Raw genomic sequence first — 26,071 nt, 5'->3', positions numbered from 1 at the left:
AGATGCTTCATCAAAAAAATACAAAGAGGTAAAAAAGTTTTAAAAACACTGTGTTTAACCAATGGTACCGCAGTAATAGTTTAATTGGAACGTATACAAACATTTGGGGGGTTTAAAGGAACAAAACCCTCATAAAATTTTTATGTAAACATATTAAAAAATAAGCCGCAACTCGATAAAAACTGCCTTATCGAAAAAATACTAAGAGGCAAAAAAGTTTTAAAAATATTTAATTTAATTAATGGCACCAGAATAATAATTTATTTGAAACGGACACAAAAGTTTGGGGGGGCTTAAGGGAACAAAACCCCCATAAAATTTTTATGGGGTGCACAAATTTCACTATAATTTTTCTCTCAGATGTTCTTGCCATAAGAATGTCACATGTCCATTTTCAACAAAAAATCTCTAATAGTTTTCGACATATTCGAAAAAATCGATTTTCATTTTGTAACTTCAAAGGGCTGTAACTTTTTTTGTGTGCATATTTGTACTAAGGTGAGTTAGGTTCATTCGAACTATTTTTGGTCCCAGAATATGTGGTTTAATTTATGACCTGTATTTTTGTTACACCCTGCATATACTAGTTATAGTATAAATATAATATAAATAATTTTTGTTCTATAAATTTTTTCTACAATCTACACGAAAGTGACTATTCAAAAGTGCATATTTCCTTTATATTCAGAAGTATCTTTTGTCTATCATGCTTAGGTATCTCCTTATTGTTAACTTTATTATTATTCCAAATTCCAAATGCATTGAATTTTATAGATTACGACCATTTTAAGATAATCTAACTGAGAAGTCGATTTTATTTAAACAATTGAAATAAATAATAATTTAAAATTGCATGTTACAGTTACTTGAGATTAAATATTATTGTTGTCGCCCACTTTAAAAAAATGTGAAATTTTTATTTGGGGTAATTTGTGGTTTTTGTGAAAGGTAGCCCTTCCTGTAGCCATATTTGCAAAAAATATTCAATAGTAAAATGAAGGGGACTATATTTCCTACTATTTATTTCGCGACAGCATATGCCTATCGCCCACCGTTTAGCGGGGGTGGAGCCCCAAATTTGACAAATTTTAAAAAAAGATGTTTTTTAAATTGTTTTTTTAATTGTTTTTTTAATTAGCTGTAATGAAAATTAAGAAGAATTTCTGGGAAAATTAATCACAAATAAGTGGTTTAGTATTTGGGGTAGGTTTTATTTAAGGGCAATTGCCAATTTTTTAATTACAGGGTGTTAAATTTTAAAATATCCCTTTTTATACCATCTGAACTGCCTATGCCAGAGTAAAAAAACTTTTAGAAATTATCCATGTACTAGTGTTATTTACAAATTTCTATAATTCACTCCCATTTTTTTTCCGGAACCTCCCCCCCCCCAAAAAAAAAGGAGAATTAATAAAGATTTTTTTACTCACAAAGTGATTTTCTTGGAATCCTTCACACACCATGCTCTTTATTAAAATGCTTCATATATCATTTTGTGCACGTTATAAAAGGATATGTGTCGTAATGGGGTAGTTACTCTGAGAAGAGGGTTGGTTGTTAGGAATACACTATTTGTTCATACTTTATTTATTGAACACTATTACTTATTATCAGTAACAAGTTGGTGGACGAAAGTCTATCTTCTGACTACCTTGATGGTTGAATAATGAATGCTGAATAATGAATGATCTCTTTCTTTACTTGTTACGTATCTATAATCAATCCCAATTGTTTATTATGATTGTTGACACGATTCGACCTAATGAAATAATTATATCAAAATAGCTGACTAAGGTGATCTTGAAACAAGTGCATTATATTGGGAAATTTGTGTCACCTAGTTATTTACAACAACAGGCAATGTTTGTTTTAAGATATTTAAAAATTAAATGAATATGAGTTGCTTTTATTTTGGAATGATAATATAAGTCCTGTACATCCCCTACCCTTACAAGAAAAATTTTCTGAGAGATGTGCCTTATTTTCTCTGCCTTTCCGACAAAGAAGAAAATTTTTCTAAACAACGTCACCAACTCATTACTGTGTTAAAGATTTATCCAAATATATACAAATATAAAATACAAATATGATATATACAAATATACAACTTATTACCCTATAAAAAAAATTAGTCCTCAAACATCGTCTATTCTTACTTATTACTTCCTTATATCTCGCGAAATTCTACACTCAGAAATTGTAATGTATATTTTACCTTTTCCCTACTTAAAATAAAATTATAACTTTAATTCTTACATTTGAACTTACTTTTTAGTTATACTTCTTTCACTTTTAAAATAATTATTTGATTTTCTGACCTTTTACATATTCTTCAATTAAAAAAAATTTCTCCGTTTTCTTCCTCTTCTTCTTTTCTGGTACTTTACTAATACATATTTTCATTTTCTTTACACTTAGTACTTTCTTCGTCGTGTAATATTAAACAAAAATCTTCTTCTTCATATTTCTTCATGATTTCTTTATCACTTACTTTATATTTCATGTATCTTCCTTCCTATATTCGTATTATTTCATAATTCTTCATTTATATATCATTTACTTCATAAATTCTTCATTTTCTAACCCCTACCTACTTGATGGGTAGTTTTTCGCAACTTTATACCCTTGAATTTGCTTCCGGTCCTTTTGCACGTCCTTAGTCGTGAGAAGGTTTGTTCCAAAAAGACAAAATGGATAGTTGTGCGCTTAAAAATCTTCTTCTACCTCTCGCATCCCTAAATTCCTATTTGAACCTACTGCTCACCCTTAGTTGAGAATAGGATTACTTCAAAACAAAAATTGGGTATGCTAAAATCTTCTGATCTTCATTTTGTACCTTCTTTCTTGACAAGAGTGTTTTTTTTTGTTTTGTCTAGATTTTATCATATTAATTATGCTTTTAATATATTAAAAAATTTAGTTATCTCATTAATTAATCATCATAAAACATTTAAAAATCATATTTATATTAGAATTCGACCGATACTAAAAACTTGAAATCAAAAATCTTATTGTCGGTATCAAAACTTCAACATTCAATAAAAATTCGAAAGAAAGTGGTAATAAAAATAGACTATATTCTGTTAAAAAATCACGGAAAAAATTTTACCTAACACTATTCTACCTATCATTATTCTATCTAGCATTATTCTTTTTCAATTATTCTACCTATCATTATTCTACCTAGCATTATTCTTTTTCGATTATTCTACCTATCATTATTCTACCTAGCATTATTCCTTTTTGATTATTCTACCTATCATTATTCTATCTTTCATTATTATTTTTCGATTATTCTACCTATTTATCTATCTATCTATCTAGGGTTATTTTTCCTATCTAGGGCCCTATACTATGTGCACATCTACTACCTATAAAATTAACCTAAAAGTTAAGAACGAGAAAAACTTATGAATAAACGCTAAATAAATAATGTGAGTTTTTGCTATTTACTAAATAATAGTTTTTCCTCACTTAGTTCAGCTTAGTTCGGTTCGGTTCGCGAATGGTCACTAATTACGTCACAAAAAAAAGTCTCTATTTCTCTAATTGAGATACAGTCTTACATGACTTCATTTGGCTTAAATAAGTGTATTTATGTTATAGAATTTAAAGTTAGTTTACCTTAAAAAAAAAATTATCTTAAAAAATCCTGGCAGGATCGCCATATAAAAGGATATGTGTCGTAATGGGGTAGTTACTCTGAGAAGAGGGTTGGTTGTTAGGAATACACTATTTGTTCATACTTTATTTATTGAACACTACTACTTATTATCAGTAACAAGTTGGTGGACGAAAGTCTATCTTCTGACTACCTTGATGGTTGAATAATGAATGCTGAATAATGAATGATCTCTTTCTTTACTTGTTACGTATCTATAATCAATCCCAATTGTTTATTATGATTGTTGACACGATTCGACCTAATGAAATAATTATATCAAAATAGCTGACTAAGGTGATCTTGAAACAAGTGCATTATATTGGGAAATTTGTGTCACCTAGTTATTTACAACAACAGGCAATGTTTGTTTTAAGATATTTAAAAATTAAATGAATATGAGTTGCTTTTATTTTGGAATGATAATATAAGTCCTGTACAACGTTCTTATTACTCATGCATGGACACCAAAAGCGATTTTTTGATGCAATCCCTGTAGCCAAAAAAAAATAAATAAAGGGGGGGTGACAAAAATTTTTTTTTGCTTTTTGACCAATGTTGACATATGCTCCATCAATAGAGTTTTTCATAATTATATATGATTATTGCAACATCCCTGGGGAACTACCCCTATCCTTGAAAATAAACTTCAGAAACTACCCCTATCCCTTGGAAAGCATGTTTGTACAATTTTCTCATTACCTATGCATTTTTTTAAAACAAAACTTAATTTACAGATTAAAGATTGGCACTTTATCAATCCGACAGTGCAAAGTGTCTGTCGGATCCACAAAGTGCAAATCTGGACTCATCAGTAAGAAGAATATTAATCCAGTCGTTAATATCCCAATAGACATGTTCTGGTGCAAAACTTAAACGTGCCGTACGGTGTGCCCTCGTTAAGCGTGGAGCAGCAGCAGGCATTCTGTTTCTGATTCCAAATTCCCTTAACCCTCCGTTAGTCGCGCGGTCTACAATCGTAGACCACTCTCCTTTAAGGGGTTGCCAATTGCAGAAAACTGCACACATGCCCCCATGCCGCTTAGTAGCTGTCACTAATACTTCCAACTAACATACATAACTAATACTTACTCTTCAGTTTGCTAAACGCCGCCGATCTGTTTGCGTTATTTTTTTACCATTATTCAAAGAGCACTGGTCTACAACCGTAGACCGCGCGACTAAGCGCGTTCCAGTTTTTAGTTGTATATATAAAGCTAATATATATGTAGCCTGCTGTGTATATAAAGCTAATAACCTAAATGAAAAAGTTTTAAGAAGCCACTTCATTGAAAACTTAGCATGGGAACTAATCAAACCGCAAATTGAATATGGATCAACTACACGTTCCCTGCTTAAGAGAACTTAGACTACGAGCTCGCGTACTGCTCGGAGTTCAAGAAGTCGTACCCCTCCCCCTAATATTACAACAAATTACGTGGGACGATGTTGTACATATTTGTGCACAAATTTGCAATATGTCAACAAGAAGGGCGTGTCAAAGATGTGACAAATTTGCATGCAAGGATCATCTGAGGGATATTTGCACTGAATGTTTGACGGACTAAAATTGTGCCACTTTGACCATTTAATAGTTTTGTTCTTTTTTTACTTTTTAGTTCTATTCTTTATTATTCATCCCTATTGATCATTCTATAAGTTCAAAGATAAAAAATATTTGTGTTTTTTACTAAATTGAGCTTATTTTTGTGACCATTTTCATTTACTTGCGAATAAAGACCCAAACAATCATGACCTCGTTTTTAATTTTACCACTGTCAAAATGAGAAAAGGCATGGAACAAAACATATCTAATATCAAAGTACGGACATAAATAAACATGTTATTAACCATTAATTTGTTAATTTTGTCCAAATCCGGTATTATACGACAAAAAACTATTGGTCTACAATCGTAGACCGCGCGACTAAGCTCGTCAGCAATAACCGCGCGCCTAACGTAGGGTTGATCTGTTTCTGACCGAATTGACACTTACTCGAACATTAAGGGCTGTGGAGAGATCATTTAGCAGTTGTCTAGCTGTAACATGATGGGTACGCAAAGTCTGCAGATGTAAATAGCCATGATACTATAAATAAAGTTATTTATAGTATCATGTAAATAACGTTCATCTGCGGGGTTGGTGCAGGGCCGCGCCAAAGCTTTCAAGCGCCCCGAGGCAAGTAATTTTAGGCGCCCCTTTCCTCCTTCCTTTGTAAGTAGTTTTTTGTAGGTTAGTGAATCGTTACACAGTATACCTACAAACTATTTTTTATGTGTTAAGAAAGTATCGTCACCATCATAATCTAGCCGTTATCGTTCACTGCTTAACATAGGCCTCCTCTACGTTTCTCCAAGTCTCCCTATCTTGATCTACCAGCTATCCAGTTCCCGGCAGTTCTCTTAACATCGTCACTCCGTCACGTTGGTGGTCGATCTCTGCTGCGTTTATCCGATTTTCCGCCCGCGGTCGCTACTCCAATAATCTTCTAGTCTAGCTGTTGTTCGATGTTCTTGCCACATGACTTGCAGATCTCAATTTTTTGCAACATGTTCTACTATGTCTCTGATTTTTGTCCTTTGCCTGATATTATTTGGTATTCTGCCTCCATGTGATTCTTAGCATGGCCCTCTGGGTAACCCTTATTTTCTGCTCTTAGCTTTTTAGCAGCAGGAAAGTAATATACTGATAAGTTATTATGAATAAATTAATTATTTATAATTAAGTTATTATTTATTTACAAAAAACAACGATTACATTATCAGAGAACAAATGAATATATAATTATTATTAGAGTCCATTTGCTCACGGTTTTGCTCTGTATTTTAAAGAATCGCTTGGATTGATATAAAATTTGGCATACGCATAGCTAATTTATATCAAAGAAAAAAATTGATATTGCGTCGTCGGTGATGAAAAATATAGATATAGGTCTGGATCCCGCGTATGAAAAAAAGTTGATTAATAGCAAGCTGAAAATTTGTTAATAGCTTAAGGGTGTCTAGTCGGACAAACTTTGTTGTATGGGAACATTGGAACAGGGGCAGTTTTAATTGTGGAACAGGTTAACAATTTGGAACGGTCAGACCACGAAAACGGCACATTTATTTTGTCCGACAGAACAGACTTAAACTCTCCGAACAGAGATTAAACTCATGCAAAAATCAGACTGCTATTTATCACCTGTCATAATTCCTGTCATTTGACATATTCTACATGTTCCACTCATTAAAACGCCCATTTGGCGATAAATAGTAGTCTGATTTTTGCATGAGAGTTTAATCTCTGTTCGGAGAGTTTAAGTCTGTTCTGTCGGACAAAATACATGTGCCGTTTTCGTGGTCTGACGGTTCCAAATTTTTAACCTGTTCCACAATTAAAACTTCCCCTGTTCCAGTGTTCCCATATATCAAAGTTTGTCCGACTAGAGACCCTTAAGCTATTAACAAATTTTCAGCTTGCTATTAACCAACTTTTTTTCATACGCCGGATCCAGACCTAATATTCAATACCTTCAAGACCTAATAATAATAAACAGTTATTTGCGAGTGAATATGCTCATTTTTCAACATAAAAACCACGGTTTTAGATGGTTTTTCGCAAACACAAAAAATGTGTATTTTATTGAAAAAAAAAAAATTAGAAAAAATATAGCTTATAAAAAAATTAAAAAAGAAATGTGTACGCATGAAGTCGGTAGACCTAGTAGAGGAAGAGTTATAGCTCAAGATAAGTGGGTTCTTATTCGTCAAATTCCAGATCGAACATTTCAACAAGACCTAACCAAAGGAAAAAGCTTTATTTTTGTTTTTTAAAAAGGTTTCTTGCAGCAAAAGTAATGAATATAGTCCTTTTTTTGTAAAATACATCGTAAAAATCTCCACCTAATTAGCCTCCCTAATGGAATTAATCGTTACAGCTTTACAATTTACTTTACTTATGTATATTTATATGATCTGTAATTTTCACCATTTCAAAGTGCTTATTTTTGAAAAAGATCGGTTTTAAATTTAAAAAAATAATAATTTGAAATTTTGAAGGAAAAAATGCATTTTTTTCAAAATTTTTCCTAAGAAGGAAAAAATTTCACTTATTTCGATAAAATACTTACTTTTTGAGTTATTTGCGAAAAACTATGTTTTTTTGTTGAAAAATGTACATATTCACTCGCAAATAACTCGAAAAGTAGATATTAACTTAAGTAATATAAAAAGTTTACAGAACAACTTAACTTTATAGTTACTTACAATTCGTCAGTTTATCCACTTCCGGACTTATTTTCAACGTATATTTTTTTACCCCGCGAAGGGATAGTACTCCCCTACTTAGTAGTAGGTACTAAGAAGTACTCCCATAGATAGTACTTCTTTGAATGTTAGCTACGTGTATGCCAAATTTCATGTTAATCCAAGCTGTTCTTTAAAACCCAGAGGCAGTGTCGGCGCTAGGGTATAAGACGCCTGCCTGCAACACTAGCATAAGCGCCCTTCAGATTTTTTAATTAGTATTTTGTATAGCACCAGCAGAAAAAAAACTCAGTTTGGCCCCCCCCCCCCAAACAAGGGGCGGGGCGCCCGCCTGCAGTGCATCCCTTGCAGGCCCGTTATCGCCGGTCCTGCCCAGAGGTTTTGCAATATTTACCGTGAATGAATGGACTAATAGTTCAGTTTAATGGGAGAAATGGTTCGTACACTTAGGAGACAAAGTGATAATAACTGCTATTTTTATATATATCTACGATTGGTAAATTTTCAATACAAGATAATAAAATATTGCTAATATTTCTGGTAATTTCGGTATTGCAAAATTTTTTTTTCGTCACCTGCCGGCGCCTTTTTGGTTCTGCTCCCGGGGGCACCGCCCCTCTTCGCCCTTATGGAGCCGACGGCTCGTGAAATTAAAACTGTCAAAGTGTCACTCGGGAAAAATTCAATAATTGCAGAGCTCTTGTGCAATTACTACTGATTATTTCATTCATAGAAGATTCTGACCAATAGAAAGCTACAGAAATGCAAATTAAGGTGGTAATTTTTGATAATAACCCGTCGTTAAGTATATTACGTTAGATGCCCTTCATTGCTACGAAAAAATACATTCAGTGACATTAATGACAATTAATGTTTTAAAAATTATAAAAGTGATAACTTTCAATCGTCAAATATTTATAAAAACTGTGTGTTAATTTGTACTTACATAAATAAATTACAATAAAATTTTGGTTTTGAACAGTTTTATTCATGAAATAATCGCAACAAATTGCACTCGATCTCTGAAATTAATATAGAATTTTTGCTCTCGTGACACTTTGACATAATTTCACTCGCCTTCGGCTCGTGAAATTAAAACTGTCAAAGTGTCACTCGGGAAAAATTCAATAATTTCAGAGCTCTTGTGCAATTACTACTGATAATAATTACTATAAAACAATAAATAAGAAATTAAACAATTACTTTTTTCCATAATATTATGGCCTACATTGAGTAAGTCTACTACAATATACAAAACAATTTTGCAACAATAAGCAGAATTGACGGAAGAGAGATCTGAAAACACATGCAAGGAGCGTGAGTGCAATTTTAATAAAATAAAACAGGCACAAGGCACAAGGTACAAAATAAAAGTAATACGTGACAGCTCGAGGCACTCGCATGAGAATCCACGTCATTATTTATTGCAGATAAAACTAATTCATAAGAGAAGAAGAAGAGTCGCCGGCTGTGGTACTTTAATAATGTTTCTTTGCTTCCTACTTAATTACAATCAGTTACGTGTTAAAGATATATTTCCAAATAGGAAACTGTTCCTAAACTGTATGTAACATTGTAGGAAATTTTTTCTTAGTGCAAAAATTGGGATTCTTTGGGAAGTTAGTAATATTTATAAACTAGTCATATGGCGACAATCATTGTACGATGCACTTAATCTTCTTTTTGTAGCGGAAAATGCATGAAATCGTCAAATTTGGAGCGTCCGACAAGTGGAGTACCTACCAATAAAAAATTGTCGGACAATACTACCAGTAAATTGTAAGTATTTTTATCAAACAATCCTACAAAAATTAACAATGGTAGAAATTTTATGACTCGTTATATTGCGTGCGCCCCCTCCCTCCCCCCTTCCTTAAACACAGCAAACTTATATAGTCATAAAACTTATACCCTTACAGCTGATTTTTGCAGTATTGTTTGATAAAAATACTTACAATTTACTCGTAATATTATTATTATCCAGATTTAGCCATACGGCTCACACTCCCTCTAAGGGGAAAACTGACTCATCCCAGATACCCACGGTATCAAAAGGATTGAGCCCTGGTGGAACTCTTTCGGTGTTATCGAGCCCTAGGTGACTTGGTATGCAGGTGTATCTCCCAAAAATTTTCGTACACTTCTGGCCGTCGCAAGTAGTACAGCTTTCTGAATGGTCTTATAAAGATGTTCATTGAGACCCAGCTTTTTTATGCTTTCGAGGAGGGTCTTCGGAATGACTCCAGTAGTAGACATAACAATAGGTATCGTCTGGGTACTTTGCATTCTCCATTGCCTTCGTATTTGAATTTCTAGATCTCTGTACTTGGCGATCTTTTCAGTGAATTTACTACGTAGATTATTGTTGTTAGGTATCGCCACATCAATTAGTGTTTTTTGTCTTGTTAATTTATTAACTAGTACGAGATCTGGTCTATCTATTATGTGCCACTGTTTGGTCTGTGAGCACAGTGCGGTCCCAGTATAGCTTGTAGTTGCCATCCTCAAGCATACTCTCAGGGACGTATTGATAATACGGGAGATGGTCCGTTTGGAGAAGTCCCAGCTTGATAGCTATCTCTTGATGAAGGATTTTCCCACTGCGTCATGCCGTTCCTTGTATTCAGTTGCAGCAAATGCCTGACAGCCCCCTGTATTATTATTATTATTATTAAATATAGTCTAGGACCTATATAGCTCCATTTGACTAAAAAGAACTATGCAAAAAGAAACCTAAACTTAAGACTACATACGACTTATAAATTAATTTAATTTAAGAAACGAAAAATTATTGTTCCCGTGATATACAACTAAAAGAGTCATATTTATTTTTGAAGCAATTTACAGATACAGCCCCGACGACGTCGTGTGGAAGTGAGTTCCAGGTATAAAATATTCTATTGGATATAGAGTTCTTACGACATTTACTGTGAAACTGTTGTCTGGCTAATTTGTATGGATGACCCCGCAATCTAAGGTCGTTACTCAAAGGGAAAAGATGTGAGAGATCTATCCCAAACTTTCCCTGTAACGCTCTCTAAGCAATTATTAAATCCCCACGAAGTCGTCGGTCCATAAATGTAGGAAAATTTAAGTAGGTTAACCGTTCTTCGTAGGAAGGACGACGACGGCCATAAGAAATTCTTGTTGCCCATCTTTGCACAGATTCAAGTCGATCAGAATCCCTTTGCCAGTCGACATTCTACACGGGTCCGGCAAACTCTAAAATAGGTCTTACATATACACTAAAGAGAGCAACAAAATTTTTTGGCGATATCTTAGAGAAAGTCTTAGATAATAAGTAAACTAATGTTCTAGCTTTATTGCATACCGACTGGATATGTTCAGACCAAGATAATGTTTCCGTCACAAGTACACCCAAGTCTTTTTGCTGCGAAACAGATTTTAGAGAAACATTTGAAAGTATATACCGATTCCTTGGATTGTTTTTACCTAAATGTAGAACTGCACACTTGGATGTGTTCAATGGCAAGCACCAATCGTCTACCCACTTAGCAACCTCTTGAAGGTCGGTCTGTAATTGATTGTAACCAGAAAAGGGATTTGCATATAACTTTGTGTCATCAGCGAAAAGCGACATGTTACTTTTAAGGTGAATTGGCAGATCAGCAACGTACACTAGGAACAAAATCGGCCCCAACACTGAACCCTGCGGAATGCCACTGTATACACTAAACATTGAGGAATAACAGTCACCAGTTGAGAATAACAGTTTGCGTACGCAAAATTTACGGTTTATTAAAAATCCTTTAATCCACTCAAGTAAGTTTCCTCTAATACCGTTATGTTCGAGCTTAAATAGTAGTCTCTTGTGAGGAACTCGATCAAAAGCCTTAGCAAAGTCTAAATATATAATATCAACAGGTTGATTACTGTACAAACAAAGAGACCAGTCATTAACACATGTTAACATATTAGTAACTAGCGATCTTCCAGGTACAAAATCGTGCTGGGAAATAGGAATTCTATTATTGTAGAGAAAGTTCATAACCGATTCGCGAATAACTGATTCCATCAATTTAGCTGCAATGGATGTTAGACTAATTGGTCTATAATTGTCAGGATCTAACTTGTAACCTTTTTTATAAATTGGAGTATCACTAGAGATTTTCCAGCCATCAGGTAAAGTGTGTGACAAAAATGAGGTTTTCGTTATAAAACTTAACGGATGGATAATCGAGTTTGCACATTTCTTAAATAAAATTGCGGCGAAACCGTCTAATCCGGGAGCGGAAAAGGATTTTAAACACAAAATTTTTTGTTTAAGAATCTCTGGATCAAAGTCTATGTCACTAATATCGTAGTTATTTCTTGTAGAAACAACACGTAAAGTATTCGGAAGAGCCTCCTCGATTGTAAACACTTCTTGAAATTTTTTGGCAAAAATAGTAGCAACTTCCATTTTCACTGAGGTTGGTTCGCCTGTTTCGGTTTTTAAAATAGGTAACGAAACTTTAGATAAAATAGAATTTCTGACATATTTATAAAGAGGTTTTTTGTTCTTATTTGAGGACAGTTGGTTTTCAAAATTTTGTTTAGATTTAAAAATAGTTGATGTTAAGTTATTAGAAAAAGTTCGATGATTGAGGTAGTCAGCATTCGTTTTACTTCGTAAATACTTTTTCCATAATGACTTTTTAAATTTTATCATTTCAAATATTTCTGAATTTATCCATGGCTCATTAGAATTACATCTACGTTGCACATAATGAGAGTTCGTGCGCATGGATTCATTCAGAAAATTTTCAAAAATTTCCCACTGTTTGTTAACATCCCTACCATTCAACATATCTGCCCAATTTGCAGTAGATACATCTAAGTTTACACGATGATAGTTTATTCTTTTATATGTCATTAGCATATTATTTTGTAATATTTCCGACTTGAGGATCTGTATGGAAGTTGAAATAATAGACTTTCCGATTGGAGATGTAACCGAAATATTAGTTAAAAGATTAACATCAGAGGTTAAAGTAAGATCTGGCTGAGAAGGTTGTTGATTCAGACGAAAACGAGTCGGTTCATTGATTATTTGTTCTAATCCAGAATTTTCTAAGAAATTAATAAAAAGCTGAGATTGAGTATCATGAGGATGATTGATCAGCGGCCAAGAAATGTTGCTTAGATTGAAATTACCAAAAACAATTAAGGTTTTATGTTTGGCTATGAGCGTTTCCAATTGACTGTATAATTCTTGATCACTTTGAACGGAACTGTAACCAGGTCTATATATACAAGCTAGAGCAAAATTTATTTTTAACTTTTTAGAAGAAAAATTAAGCGTCAACCCTTCATAATGGTGATCAGAGAAGTTTTCACAAACAATGTTAAATTGGCAGAAGTCAGATTCCTTTGCATATATGCAACATCCGCCTCCTATTCTCCCTATGCGGTCTGCTCTAAAAATGTTATACCCAGGTATATTTACCATAGAGTCCAAAATATTTTTGTGCAACCAAGATTCGGATACTAAGAAGAGTGAAGGTTTTTAGATTGAATGGTTGAACAAAGATTAGTATACATAATACGCCATTGATGAAAGCTCGAACTCAGTTTTTTGGTGAAAGATCAATTATACAGGGAATACCTTTCTGATACTTGATTGTAACGTTTTTTTCTCCATTCTCGATGCGTTGATTTAATTTAAGACGCAGGTCTTTTAAGTATTGTTCTTGCATTGGAGTTTTATCGTCATCAATCTTTATGTTTTTGTATTGCGTGTTCAGTAGTTTCCTTTTGTTTTTTAAAATAATTTTAGCGACGTGTGCATTCGGAAAAATAACTTTTAATGGACGTAGAAATTTACGATTACTGTCTGGTTTACCTAATCTAAAGACAGATGTTGGTGCATTTGCGGAAAAATCTGTATTAATAGAATTCAAAATAGCGTTAACGGCATTAATATCGTTGTCAGAATCTGGAACATTTCTTATAATGATGTTACTAGACCGATGGATCCGATCCATTGTTTCAGAAATAACTGCCTCTGTATTAACCGACTCTGTCTTAAGAATATGTTGACTAGAGAGTTTTGATTCGAGCATGTCGATTTTATTTTGCAGAGACTGAATAACATCTCTCAAAGAACTAAGGTCGGCAAGGCGATCAACGCATGTATTGCAAAATATTTTAATATTCCTAGTTCGGCTACGCGTGATTTTGTCGTCGGATTTCAAACCGGCACACTTAACCTTTAACTACACGCGCTGGCGTACTTTGTACGCCAGATATAAGAATTCTACTGGAAATATATTTAAAAATTTAATTTTTGACCTTGCTTATTTTTCTAGCCTATCACTGGAATGTGCTTTACAATTTGGTTTTAGTTTCGTTATAATCGGCGTTCTGGAAAGATCGTAATTTACATTTTATTATTTGTTGTTTCCGGTGGTGGACAATATACCCCAGGATTATATTACTATAAGTCGTAATATAAGTACATATTTTAATTGTTTTTTAGTCATTATGGCAAAAAATATATTTTTCTTTGTAAACAATACTTTTTCTCCTGTAAAAAATCACATTTAAAAAATTTTTTATTAGTAATTTTATTTATCATGGAATCCAGTTATTCCATGATTCCAGTTATAAATCCCAATTGGCTTACTGAAAAGGAACTCCAAGTATTCACTGATGCCGAATAAGGTTTATAACAAACAACTAAGTGTATTTTTTCAAAAAAAAATTATATAAATCCGCTGTTTTTAAGTGTATTTTCTTGTGGCGTACAAAGTACGCCACGCGTGTAGTTATGTTATAACTTGATGCGCGGGTAGTTAAAGGTTAAAGTGTATTCGGCCCTGGCAATGATCACACTGAACGGTTTCCGATAGTAAGCCTTTAACAATTTCAGTACTACAATTTAGACATGCGCTCATGTTTACAATTAGAATGGGACAGTTCACTGATAAATATAATTAGATAAAAACCTGATTTTTAACCACAAAATTTGTAGCAGCGTATTGTAGAAAAACCACTACAAATTTCACTTTGCTTCTTTAGCACTGAGAAAGTCACACTAATAACTATCACCCAGTAACTTTTTTTCTAAATTTCGATCACTACTAACTACAAAATTCCGTATATAATCTAGACACGACGACAGCGATTTCCTAACGATTACTATTGTCCGACAAGTTTTTAGGGTACCTACTCCAGTTACAGAGGCGCCAAACTTGACGATTTAACGCATTTTCTGTCTCTCCCTCTTTAAATTTTCCGTATTAGAAAAGTTATCTGAGTTAACATGAATAATAAACAAAGTCTCGTGAGGAAGGTAATCGCGCGTGATCAAAATACGCGTCAATCGCGTGTGATGTAAACGTGGCCTAAGAGCTACAGAAAAATGTATTTAACACAATACAAAGATTCATCATCATCATCATCCAGCCCTTGGCGTCCATTGCTGGACATAGGCCTCCCTCATTTTTGTCCATTGTTCTCTATTTTGAGCACTTTGCATCCAGTTTCTAGACATTTTCTTGAGATCGTCAGTCCAACGAATAAGTGGTCTTCCTCTACTTTTTTTGTCTAATCTCGGCCTCCACTCAAGTAATCTCTTCGGCCATCTCCCATCCCTGATTCGGGCGACGTGTCCGGCCCAGTTCCATTTCAGATACAAAGATAACTTTGTTAAAATTACAACTTTATGTGTCCTTGCATATCGTCAAAAATAGATTAAAAACCTACCTATCTACATTACCAAATACCTCAGAAACAAGCGGGGTTTGTAAAGGGTAAAGGTACACGGGAACAAATCCTGAACCTGAGACAACTCATTGAAAAGTCTAGAAATTTCAAGTATCTATGAATATATGCTTCGTTGACTACCAAAAGGCATTTGATTGTGTAGGCTGGATGAATCTGTGGTTTATTTTAATAGGAACAAGCACGCCAATGCATCTGGTGGCAGTTATTAAAAATCTGTACCAGTCCAATACAGTAACAGTACGACTAGATCAGAAGTTCTCAAACCAATTCAAGACAGAGAGGTGTTAGACAAGGACGCGTGTTGTCACCTGACTTATTTAACATTTATGGTGAGCGTGTCATCAGGATGGCTTTTAGAAGAAAATCTCCAATTTAAGATTTGCTGATGACACTAGCAATTGTGTTGAAGAGTTGAGAACGAAAGCAATAAAGTTTGTCTGAAAATCAATAAAGCTAAAACAAAAATAATGGTGGTGGACAGATTCGACACTATTCAACTGACTAACATTTTACAGGAGTACCAGATAGTAAAACCTTTGTCTATCTCGGGTCTAGTATAACTGACGATGGTAACTCTGAAGCAAAATTTCGGAGACGTATTGGTATGGCAAAAAATGCGATAAGTCGCCTAACTAAAGTTTGGAAAGACAGATCTATCTCTCAAAATATCAAGATGAGATTGGTGAATGCCCTTGTATGACTTGGACTCTTCGCGCACGCGAGCGCCAAAACATTGATGCTTTTGAGATGTGGTGCTGGAGAACAATGCTTCGCATACCTTGGACAGTTCATAGGACAAAGTTTTAAATTCTAAACCAACTCGAAATTAAAAAAAGTCTGTCCACAATATGTCTGCAACGAATTCTGCAATTCTTCGGTTACGTGGTTTGCAGAGGTGACGATGGTTTGGAGAGATTAATTGTTTCTGGAAACGTTCCGGGGAGAAAATCAAGATGACGATCGCCAACCAGATGGTCTGACCAAATTAAGAATTCAGCTGGAAACTCATTCTGCGAAGCTCTTAGAGCAGCTGAAGATAGACACCAATGGAAAAAAATTGTTAGGAATATTGGAAGACAACACGATCCTCAGTAATGGGGAAACGACAAGAGAGATGTGTCCTAGGTAGATAACTTTTCTAACTTTGATGATCTTTACCAGCTCACTATCTGCATCTATTCTCCTCAGGACATTTTCGTTGGTGGTGTGGGTTGTCCACGGAATTTTTAAGACATTTCTATACTCTCACAAATTTTACAAGACGGTGGTGATTCATCGTCAATCGCATTCAATTTTAATGGGGAGTGACAATAAATCACTGTCTTGTAAAAATTGTCTGGGTATACATATAGATAAAGCTAGAGTTCAAAGGCTTTTAGTTTGTTCATCAGTGTTATGTTGAGCGTCTAGGCTCCGTTCCACTCAATAGTATTGACCATACATAGCAATGCAGAAAACGACGCGACGTCTAAGACTGATAATAATGCTACTGTTACAATATAAGCTTCATTTTGATAAAGCCTTCTGGGTCTACTTCCATTCTGGGTTTCACTTCTTGCTTATAAGATATTTTTATTGCTCTACGTATTGAAGCTATTGATGGTTCACATATATTGAAAGGGGTAAATTTCTGTTCTTTGACATTTTCATAACTTTGGTTTTCAGTAGTAATTGCACAAGAGCTCTAAAATTCTTTATTAATTTTAGAGGTCGAGTGCAATTTGCTGCGATTATTTTATGAATAAAACTGTTCAAAACCAAAATTTTATTGTAATTTATTTATGTAAGTACAAATTAGTACAATTAAACACACAGTTGTTATAAATATGTATTTGACGGTTGAAAGTCATCACTTTTATAATTTTTAAAACTTTTGTCATTAATGTCATTTAATGTATTTTTTCGTAGCAACGAAGGGCATCTGACGTAATATGCTTGACGACGGACAATTATCAAAATAGTTATCAGTTTAATTTAGATTTCTGTAGCTTTCTATTGGTCAGAATCTCCTATGAATGAAATAATCGCAGTAATATTGAAATCTCGTCGTATTTCAATTGGCCTTGACGTGTTACCATTGGTCTTTATGATTGCTGTCTGATTTCAATAAATTGTTTCTATAATTTGAGAATCTCTTTTGTCGACCTCGATGTCGTTCAATCTTTCTATCAAGGCACACTGTCAAACGCCTTTTCAAAATCTATAAAACAGACAGAAAGATCTGCATATTGATCTTTGCACCTTGCATTTGCACCATGCATTTGCACTTATATGTCCGTATACGAAAACCTTCCAAATTGGAGATGAATATATTCATAAAACGAAAAGATTTTGCTAGCAATGATGTTTAACAATGTATTATGCATAGGATAAGTACATTTAAAAATATATGTACAATTGCTCGGTTCTACTCATCTACTCATGACAGTAGAATCTGGAAAAGGAATCAAGGGCTTTGCTTCTGGCGGAGGAAGGGCATATAATAGAACTCTCTTTAATGACTCTTTATTGAAACCCAAATAAATCACAAGCAACACGATACAATAATTAGTTGAAGAACGAAATTGGGTGTATTGAACATTGCTTTGGGCAGTTGAAGGTGAAGCAAAGGTTTTCGATACTGCGATATAAATCTCGATTGAAACTTGAAAACCTTCTTCTTCTTTTACTTCTATGAGATCTTTTGATCTGTTTAATTTTGAAGCTGCCTCTGGTTAATTTCCTGGGATGCCAACTATCCCTCCATCTTTTAGGTGATCTTCCCGGGGGCCTTGAACCGGGCGGGTTATTTTCTAGGGCAATTTTTGGTCTATTCGCATCCATTCGTCTTATATGGTTGTACCACATCCTCTTGCGCTGCCTTTCCCATCTTACAATATCTTGAATTTTGCATTGCTCTCTAATGTATTTCTCGCCCCGTCTCTTCTTGTTTTCCCCACTATTGTTCTTAGGGTTTTCATTTCGGTAACCCTTAGTACCTGTTTCGTTTTGTTGGCGTCTTCGCGCACTTCTGTGCAATATGTCATGATCGGTCTTGTAGATTCTAATCTTACTGTCTGTGCGCATATACGGATTTGACCAGACTATCTCCCGCAGGCAGCCTGACAATGCTGATGCTTTGTTGATCTGACTCCTCAGCTCCTTTACTGGGTCGTGGGTGCTTGATATATCTATGCCTAGATACTGAAAGCTTGAAAACCGAATACCATAAATAATATCCAAATTGATATTTTTCAATCGAATACCATATTTTTATGATCAACATGTAATTGTGATATTCACAAATTTTTCATTAATAATTCACGTTTAGTATCATAAAACAATTAACTAACATTCGAAAAAAAATAATCGTTATCGAATACCAATCCATAATTTGTATCATTGGTCAGTTAAAACCATCGTTTGAAGTCATATATATGCACAGTTACGTCCTTTTTGCAGAATGTCAACAATGAGTCAAAGAGGAAAAATGTAGAAACGAGGCGCCTCTGAGGCAGAATATTAATTTATAGAGTTGCACAAAGATTTCCGAGCTCGTGTGGGTCGCAATACTTTGATTATGATTAGAAATGCTGCAGGTCCTTCGGACACCCACTCAATCATTAGTGTGGCGGACCGAGGCAAAAATCATTCATCTTTGTCTATCTCACGAATGATCTTCTGTCATGGGCGGGTAATATTAGAACGAGAATTTCTTTATACAATAATATATAATATACAATACAAATATTACATACTATCATACTGTCACATACTATCGCTTGTATGTATTTATGACAGTATATATAGTAGGAGTACGATTTGTCAGCCTTTGTTCTTTGTTGGCTGCCATCAAACGTCTCCTGAATATTTCCCATTCAAGTGGTAAGCGTACAATGGCGTCATATACTTTGATGGCTACGAACGCAGACATTTTATTAACCGCCGTTTTCTTCCCATTGTAATACCCAAAATATTACAAAATTGTAATATTTGCACAAAATGTGCAAATATTTACATTTGCCAGAAAATCTTTCTGTCGCTTGTATGTATTTATGACAGTATATGTCATAGGAGCACGATTTGTCAGCCTTTGTGTTTAAATTGGTAACAGAACCGCGCTGCGCATTTCGATTTCATTAGATCTTATTAGTACCATCTCTTAATACAACTAAGACTCATAGTCCAGGAACCGAAGGTTTTCATCTCGCAATTTTTACAGAATTGACCGATTTTCTTGAAAATTTGAGATTAAGTAGTGAATAGAAATCTATATCATTCCGAAAGGCGCTTTTACCATGGGGGTGATTGCCACCCCATCTCGAGGGCGGACATTTTTGTATTATATTTTGACCACAAAAATTGGTAAAGAGATTAATTCTAAGCAAAAAATATTCTATATTTTTTCTTGATAAAATACATAGTTTTCGATTTATTCGCTATCAAAAGTGTCAGTTTTATATCGAAAAAATAAATGTTTTTAATCTATTTTAAAAATATACCTTTTGAAAAAATAAACCAAATGGTTTATTTTAAGTTTCTTTAAGACTAATAGTAACCGAGCTATACTTTATTATAGGTTAGCTGTCCTTCGTCAAATACCAAATTTTGTAGTTTCAAAGTTAAAAGACGGAAAAACTATGCATTTTTTGAGGATAACTTATTAAAACTAATTTAAAGTATTTAAAAAGGTCTATACTAAAAAATAAAAAGAAAGTCTTTAATTCAAAAATTGTGTGACTTGATTGAATGACGAAAAAAAACTCAGAACTTTTTTTTCAGCGAGAAAGTGAGCGGAAAAATCCCCTAATTACTACCCTAACTAAAATTAACTGTTTGACCGACTAAAAATGATCAGTTAAAAAAATGGTTAAAAGTGAATAACGAATTTTTGTAGTGTGGTAAAAAATGGTCTTTTCTTCAGAATAGAAAGGTTGTCATCAGAGATACTAAAAAATGCTTATAAATGAAATTATAGATTATTTATTTTCCAAGAAGTTGGTTTACGAAAAATTTTTGTACAGTAAAAATTGAGTGAGATATTGATAAGTAAAACATGCTTGAGTACTAACATACAAAAACTACCTTTACCAACCCTTTTAAAGTCACCCCTTTTTGAGACTGAGTGTTTTAAAAGGATTTGACACTAATAGCTTTATAGATATTGTAAGAAACTATGAAATGCTTTTTTACCAAACTTTCTAAGATAAAAATGAAAAAGTTATGGGTAAAAAACCAATTTTATTTTTTTGGAAAAAAAATGGAGATATCCAATTTGAAGAATAATAATGTAAGTTAGCGGTGTTTTTGTGTAAAAAAACCTTAGAAACTTATATACACGCATATATTAGGTGCGTTCGCGGGTACAGTTGACAAATTGTCGCCGACAATTTCTAACCTCACTTAATATAAATAATACCGTTAATAGATAAACATACAAGGTATTTTTACTTTTAATTAATATTAATAACTAATTATTAAATTATACTAGGTAAATATACCTTGTGTATTTATCTATTAACGATATTATTTATATCATTTTAAAGTGCGCATGCGTTTTGCTGCTAATTTGTCGCCGACTAGTCGTCGACAGGCACCCGCGAACGCACTTAATGATTCATACTTGACCCATGGAACCATAGAACATATACGAAGGAATTCGTATATGTCACATGTTTGTGTATGGGTGTATCCGTAAATTTTCGGAGGGACGAATCTACGCCCGCAGCTTTAGGTGAAAGTAGTAACACCTTCTGATATGTAGTAATATCTTTCTGATCTGTGTGTCTATTTGTTTAAGTAACTATCTTTTTTATTTTGAGGAGCTCTTCAGTATTTTCAAAGATCTTTGTATATATTTTTTTACAAATCATTAAATATATATACAGCGTGTCCCAAAAGTAGCGGAACGTTCGAATATTTCGCGAACTAAACATCGGATCGAAAAACTGAAAAACACGTTTTCAATAGTTTTTAAAAATCTAGCCAATAACATCAAACGTGATCCCCACTCCACCCCTTGGAGGTGGGGTGGGGTGTATATATATATTTATGAAAAACCCTATTGATGGAGCATAGATTCATATGGGTCAAAAAGCAAAAAAAAAATTTTTTTTCCAACCCCCCCAATATTTATTTTTTTTTTGGCTACAGGGGTTACACCAAGAAATCGCTTTTGGTGTCCATGCATGGATAATAAGAAAGGGCACAAAATGATATATGAAGAATTTAAATAAAGGGCATAGTGTGTGAAGGATTCCAAAAAAATCACTTTCTTTATTAATTCTCCTTTTTTTGGGGTGGTTTCGGAAAAAAAATTGGGGTGCATTATAGAAATTTGTAAATAACACCAGTATATGGATACCCGCTAAAAGTTTTTTTACACTAGCATAGGCGGTTCAGATGGTATAAAATGGGGTTTTTTAAAATGTAACACCCTGTAATTAATAATGGGAAATTGCCGTTAAATAAAACCGACACCAAAGAATCAGCCACTTATTTGTGATTAATTTCCCCTGAGTTTCTTAATTTTCATTACAGTTAGGGAAAAATAATTTTTTTTAAAACATCTTTTTTAAAAACTTGTCGACTTTGGGGCGACAGCCCCGCTAGACGGTGGTGATAGACATATGCCGTCGGGAAATAAATAGTAGGAAATACAGTCCTCTTCATTTTACTGTTAAATAATTTTTTTGCAAAACGCACAGAAAAGGCTACGTTTCGCAAAAAACCATAAATTACCCCCTTTAAAAGGATGAAAAGGGGGGTTTCGGGTGAAATTGTTTAAGAAAAGTTAGTCTCATAATATAGGCTATTGATTATATTCAAAATAAGATAGCTAAAAGGAACTACAACGTTAACGGGGTTTTATTATTTGATATAGTCAATGGACATGTATATATCAAAAAACCGCGGAGTGCTACCATTTAAAGGGGTGCGTTTTTGAGAAATGGGTGAATTAGTCCCTGGGCACAGGTTAAATTAGGGTGAATTCTATGCACTTTTGGTACAAATACGTCTACATACAAATTGTTTCTGGTTAAATTTCCTATCTAAATATAACTGTTTAAAGTCAAAGGTACTTTTTTTTACAAAAATATATTCAAAAGAAAAAGCACAAATAAACCCAAAAGAAAGAAATTTTGTTTGTTGTCCCATAACTTTTGTCCACGGGGATATAGGTATAAACATTACTTCACATAAAAGAAAACTTACATATTTTCTCTTTAAAATTATGTTTGGTATAAGTCAATATGATTTATAGTTTTCGAAATATGATTTTTCAAATTTCGCCACTCACAGCAATTTTGGGCAATTTTCCTTGTTATTTCGCAAATATTGTTCTGTAACTTTTTTCTACGTAACTTTAGGTATATGCAATGGTACACGTAATAGGAATAGAAATCAATTACCTTTAAAATGGTCTACTGTCTACTGTATAACGTTGTACGACTTTTTTTAAAGAGATTATGGTTTTTCAAGGTTTTATACTTTTAACGATTTTTTTATAATATAATATAAAAATAAAATAAAATTATTATATCATATATTATATATTATATAATACCTAATATAAAAAAATATTATTTTTTACATTTTTTACGATTATTTTTGAAATTTCTCATGATAACTTTTTTTTTCTTGTACATGAATACACTATCTATATATTGCGCAACAAAGAGGGCTTAATTTCTGTTCTTTAAAATGGTGGTTTAAAATAAAAATCATCACGGGCGCCCATACAAAAATTTTCAGGGGGGGCAGACGTGCAGATGTTGCACATTATATTTTGTATACTTCGGATAACCATATATAGTCTACAGCACCCGAAAAGCTAATGGGAGGCCACGGCCCCCCTGCCCATGGGTATAGGCGCCCATGTGTATCATCTATATTTAAATACATAATGGAAACCGAGTGATTCTTTGATATTTTTATACCTGTATTATTTAAAATTATTTCTTTTACAAAAATTACATAAACGTTAGTCTTAAAAAACATCACTTTAGTTAAAATTATTTAAACGTTGACATTTAAAAAATTTTCAAAATCAAAGTCCATCTCTTCGTTAGCATTAGCTTCAATATCTTCCTCTGACACCTCAGTTATCTTAGAGTTCCCCCAATTAGCACCCATGCACATGCACCCTTTGCAGAATATTGAACAACTAATTCCTATCTTCCTACAACCGCAGTTTTTTGTACATCCTTTGGTACATTTACATGCTATTTTTCAAGCAAAGCTTGTGGTGCAGGAGCTTTGACAGTAAATATTGGAATAAATCCATATTTTGAAGTTTGCCCGGCCGAGTCAAGTGAATCCAAAGTGTTACCTATAAAAAATAATATTTAATCATAACACACAATCACATAAAAAAGTTATAATGAGGAAATTAAAAAGTAATCCTAAAATCAAAAATCGTTGCAAGTACGTATTACAATTTGAAAAAGCATATCTTATTCAAAAATAACCCTAGAATTTTTTATAATACACCATTTTAAAGTAAACACAATTTTCTTTTTTTTTATTTATAATATATACCATATAGAAAAAAAGTTATAATGGGAAATTTAAAAAATAATCGTAAAAAATATAAAAACTCGTTAAAAGTATAAAGTCTTGAAAAAGATAACCTCTTTAAAAAAAGTCGTATAACAATATACAGTAGACCATTTTAAAGGTAACCGATTTCTATTCCTCTTACGTGTACCATTGCATATACTTTAAGTTAGGTAGAAAAAAGTTACAGTTGCGAAATAACAAGGAAAATTGCCCAAAATTGCTGTGAGTGGCGAAATTTGAAAAATCATATTTCGAAAACTATAAATATAAATGAAATCTACCAAACATAATTTTAAAGAGAAAATATATAAGTTTTTTTTCTGTGAAGCAATGTCCTATACCTATATCCCCGTGGACAAAAGTTATGGGACAAAAAACAAAATTTCTTTCTTTTGGGTTTCTTTGTGCTTTTTCTTTTGAATATATTTTTGTAAAAAAAGTATCTTTGACTTTAAAAAGTTATATTTAGACAGGAAATTTAACCAGGAACAATTTTTATATAGACGTGTTTTTACCAAAAGTGCATAGAACTCACCCTAATGTAACCTGTGCCCAGGGACTAATTCACCCATTTCTCAAAAACGCACCCCTTTAAATGGTAGCACTCCGCGGTTTTTTTATATATAGAGATTCATTCACCATATTAAATAATAAAACCCCGTTAACGTTGTAGTTCCTTTCTATAGTACATAATCAATAGCCTAATAAGCACCCCTTGATATACCAGAAAAAAAAATAAAACCAGACTTGTGTCCATTTTGCGAGGTTCAACCTCGGTTTCCTACACTATAGAGACGTCGCGTCGTCCAAGAAATTAAATCTCAAAGCCTAAGATGTGTTGGCCATGTCCATTGTCCATGTCCCTAATAACCGCCTTACCAAATTATTCTTGGAGGAAGCCCCAACAGGAAGAAGGCTCTTAGGACGTCGACGAATGCGATGGAGACATAACATACATAATATGGTCAGATTTAAGAACAATGGGCCTACCCACTGACCCCAATATCATTGATGGAAGACCGATCGAGATGGAAGTGAGTTGTGCAGTCAGCCAAGGCCCACCCTGGGTTGTAGTGCTATGAAAAGAAGAAGTTAAAACAATTCACAAAATGACATGTTTAAGAATTGTCATAACCGACTAACTAGATCCAGACATAGTAATAAAACGAAGAATAGTAATGGCTAAAACTACTTTTTATGAATAAATAGCTTAGTTTAGAACTAAGACAAAGAATGCTAAGCGCCGTATTTGGTCTGTACTTTTGTATGGTACAGTAGGGAGGACACTAAAAGTATCTTCCATGAACAGAATTGAAGCATTGGAAATGTGGATTCATATACGGATGCTAAAGGTACCTTGGACAGCAAGAAAAACTAACTAGAAAGTACTAAGGAGAGTCAGCAAATATAGGGAACTGTTTAACACCGGAAAATGTCTTATGTGGGACATAATATTATAGTGAGAGGAAATCGATATCGAATACTACAATTGATGTGAACAGCCGTAGCGCATCGGCATGATAACTGCCGCGCTACGGCTGTGTATATGCCCCAGCACATAAAATCCATTTTCATTTATAAAATGATACGATAGTTCAGAGAAATAAGGAAAAAATATCATGTTGGTGACGCAACCCCCTCCAGGCCGAAAACAAATTTTTTGAGTAGTATGGACATCTATATAATAATAACCTATATGTTTCCTGCAGCTGATTTTGATGATATACATAGTTATAAACAAATGAAGATAAAAAAACGGTACATTTTCGCTTTTTTCGTATATTGCCAAAAAGTGAAGCAGTTTAAACAAATTTGAGAGTAAGAAACTCATAAATCATATAAAAGACTTCAATATGGCGTTCGCTGGATATGTCCATCTTTATCTGTTGC

At 33.6% G+C, this 26,071-nt stretch overlaps 1 protein-coding gene across 5 annotated transcripts in view; it reads left to right on the top strand.

Annotated features, from left to right (window-relative positions):
- Positions 1–26,071, top strand: part of LOC114328375 (uncharacterized) — a 985,491-nt gene that overhangs the window by 246,124 nt on the left and 713,296 nt on the right. The gene's annotated exons all lie outside the window — the stretch shown is intronic.

Source organism: Diabrotica virgifera, chromosome 6 (genome assembly GCF_917563875.1).
Source record: "Diabrotica virgifera virgifera chromosome 6, PGI_DIABVI_V3a".
In the NCBI taxonomy this organism is placed as follows: domain Eukaryota; kingdom Metazoa; phylum Arthropoda; class Insecta; order Coleoptera; family Chrysomelidae; genus Diabrotica; species Diabrotica virgifera.
The sequence above is the reverse complement of the archived record's forward strand: the minus strand, read 5'-3'. Positions and strand labels throughout refer to the sequence as shown.